Below are 3,243 nucleotides of genomic sequence, written 5' to 3'. Positions count from 1 at the left end.
ACATATATTGTATGTTTTAAAAGCAAAACCCAGAGAGACTGTGATTAAGACCATACAGATTATAAAAACTATACAGATGTTTAAGTATTGTGAAAAAGAACATGCGTAATGCTGTGCGTTATATATAATGGTATGTCACACAAAGCTACTGAAGCATATCCATTAACCACAGTGAATTAATGATAAACCTTTCCTCTAGAAATCTTCCTTGTTGCTTTGGAGGGGATTATTAGATGACTGAACAGAAGTGTATCAGGTCATGAACATGTAGATGCAGGGGACATGATCCTTTATAATCTGATGTTTTAGTAGTGATGCATTATTATGAAGTGCATTGGTATGATTCTGCCATCAGCTTTAGGGCATACAGTATGTATAGGGGCATATGTATACCATTCATTTGTTGTTGTCTTTTTCTGTGGTGAGTTTGGATCTTTCGCAGATCCTGTTTGAAATAGCAGGGTCAGAAGTGATCTATGCAAAAAACACCATGCAAAGCAGACACACACTTGTCCAAGCTTGCAAAAGGCATAAAATGGCATGCCATCATTAGAGACCTTTAGCACCTAAGCTGAAGAGGACCAAGAGGCCGCCTGATCCAGCTTTAAGGGTGCACTTTAGTCAAAATGACATTTTATAGCATTTTAATGATGTGCAAAGCTTTCCTGCAGCAGTCCACTGATTGCAGTTATTTAACCATAAATATTTCAGCAAGTATTAAGATTCTGATGACAAAAGTTCAGTTCTGTCACTACATTACATATAACTAGCACTTCCTCTCTTGTCCTACTGACGTTATGACTGACTATATAGTATAATGTGGTTATGACTGATTATATAGTATAATATAGTTATGATGATTATATAGTATAATATAGTTACAGTATGACATATTTATTGAGAGAGAATGAAAAGGGAAGAATGCTGAAGTATGTCTTTAATGTGCAGAAATGCAGCCGGATGAAGGCCTGGGGTGTAGAGGTGCACTCTGTCACACAGCTGTGAAGAGAGCTGTCAACAGGAGGGAGCTTTCACCAAGAGAAGCAGATGACAGACAGGTCATACACAAACACTCCCACATATCCACACACACACTCAAACACATGCATGCCCACTCTCACTTACACTTACACACACAACACACACTCTTTTACGTATGTACACAATACTAGCCCATAAATATATATTAGTATACATACTTAAATTTCACACAAATGGACACACACACACCCTTTACAGCCAAGCGCAGTCCAGGCCGCAGCAGCCTGCAGCTTTTACCAGCTGGCTCAGTCCTAATGTACTCTCCTGAATGTTATGCTCGGGTTCTGAATAGCTCCACCTGTCTGCACACACACACACACACACACACACACACACACACACACACACACACACACACACACACACACACACACACACACACACACACACACACACACACTGTACATCCACACTGTACATCTCAGGTCATACCACTTAATCCAGTAAGCTGTACAGTGAGTCTTCTGTCAGTGACGCATTCCCCACAGATCAACTCCAATCTGTTCTCACACACACACACACACACACACACACACACACACACACACACACACACACACACACACACACACACACACACACATGTGGGAAGGCTTTGGTTTGTCTTCATCTCACTGCTGTCTTACTGCAAGCCCTTCAAGATGGTCCTGTGATGACCTCACATGTAATGTAAATATTTGGCCAGCGCAGTGTTAGGAGGCTCCACACATATGTGATGGAGGCCACCGTGATGCACCTAAAATGGTGGCAAGTCTGCAGATTGTATCCATATGACTAGTTGGATAATAGAACTGCATTCATATTTTCTAGATGAAATACTGGATGGATAGCAGAATGTATGTGCATGTTGGTGCATCCATGTCAGCATTTGCACCTGTGATGGTTGGGGGCATAGGCCCGGTGCATGAGTCATATTTACCCTCAGTGACTGATTCGCTGAAAACTTGCATTCGGAAATCAAGGTGTCAACACCTCTGCACATAGATTGTGAATGAGTTATTTAGTAATAATGTCAGACCCTGTCATCCAGAATGAGTTATTTAGTAGTAATGTCAGACCCTGTTATCCAGAATGAGCTCTGTTTTTGTTTGCACCGCTTTCTAACTCACATGTAACATGTAATGCAAGGGAAAGGGCCTTCTTGACGGCAGCAGTTACTGTTGGAGGTATTCCCCTAAAACAGAGGTGTCGCTCGCTCAGGGTTTAACATGAGCTGGCTGTTTGTGTAAAGTGGCTGACTCAGGCCACAGGTTGACAACAGGGTCTGACTACAGATTTAATCCTGGGAGCCTTAACAGGCTGACAGCTGCTGTGTGCCATGGTGCCACAGAGCATAGTGGACATCTGTGCACAAGTCTACAGAGTGTCAAGAGTCAATAGTTACTAACAGTACTACATACAAACTCACTGTATCGGCAGGGAAACAGGACCAGAGGCATCTACTATTGTTCCTCATGTTGATCAGTTGTGTGTATCAGACAGGTAGATACTTGACAACACTTAGTCAGTTAGCTTTACTCTGAATATCTCTAGCAACACATCTTATGGGAGTTACTGAGTCATCCATAGCACACACACACACACACACACGCACACACACACACAATCAGTACAGTACTCAGTAGATTGGGTTTGATGATCAGTACAGTACAGTACTCAGTAGATTGGGTCTGATGACCAGTACAGTACAGTACAGTACTCAGTAGATTGGGTCTGATGACCAGTACAGTACAGTACTCAGTAGATTGGGTCTGATGACCAGTACAGTACAGTACAGTACTCAGTAGATTGGGTCTGATGATCAGTACAGTACAGTACAGTACAGTACTCAGTAGATTGGGTCTGATGATCAGTACAGTACAGTACTCAGTAGATTGGGTCTGATGACCAGTACAGTACAGTACAGTACTCAGTAGATTGGGTCTGATGATCAGTACAGTACAGTACTCAGTAGATTGGGTCTGATGACCAGTACAGTACAGTACAGTACTCAGTAGATTGGGTCTGATGATCAGTACAGTACAGTACTCAGTAGATTGGGTCTGATGACCAGTACAGTACAGTACAGTACTCAGTAGATTGGGTCTGATGACCAGTACAGTACAGTACAGTACAGTACTCAGTAGATTGGGTCTGATGATCAGTACAGTACAGTACTCAGTAGATTGGGTCTGATGACCAGTACAGTACAGTACAGTACTC

The sequence above is a fragment of the Clupea harengus genome, chromosome 19, assembly GCF_900700415.2.
Source record: "Clupea harengus chromosome 19, Ch_v2.0.2, whole genome shotgun sequence".
Taxonomy (NCBI): domain Eukaryota; kingdom Metazoa; phylum Chordata; class Actinopteri; order Clupeiformes; family Clupeidae; genus Clupea; species Clupea harengus.
The sequence above is the reverse complement of the archived record's forward strand: the minus strand, read 5'-3'. Positions refer to the sequence as shown.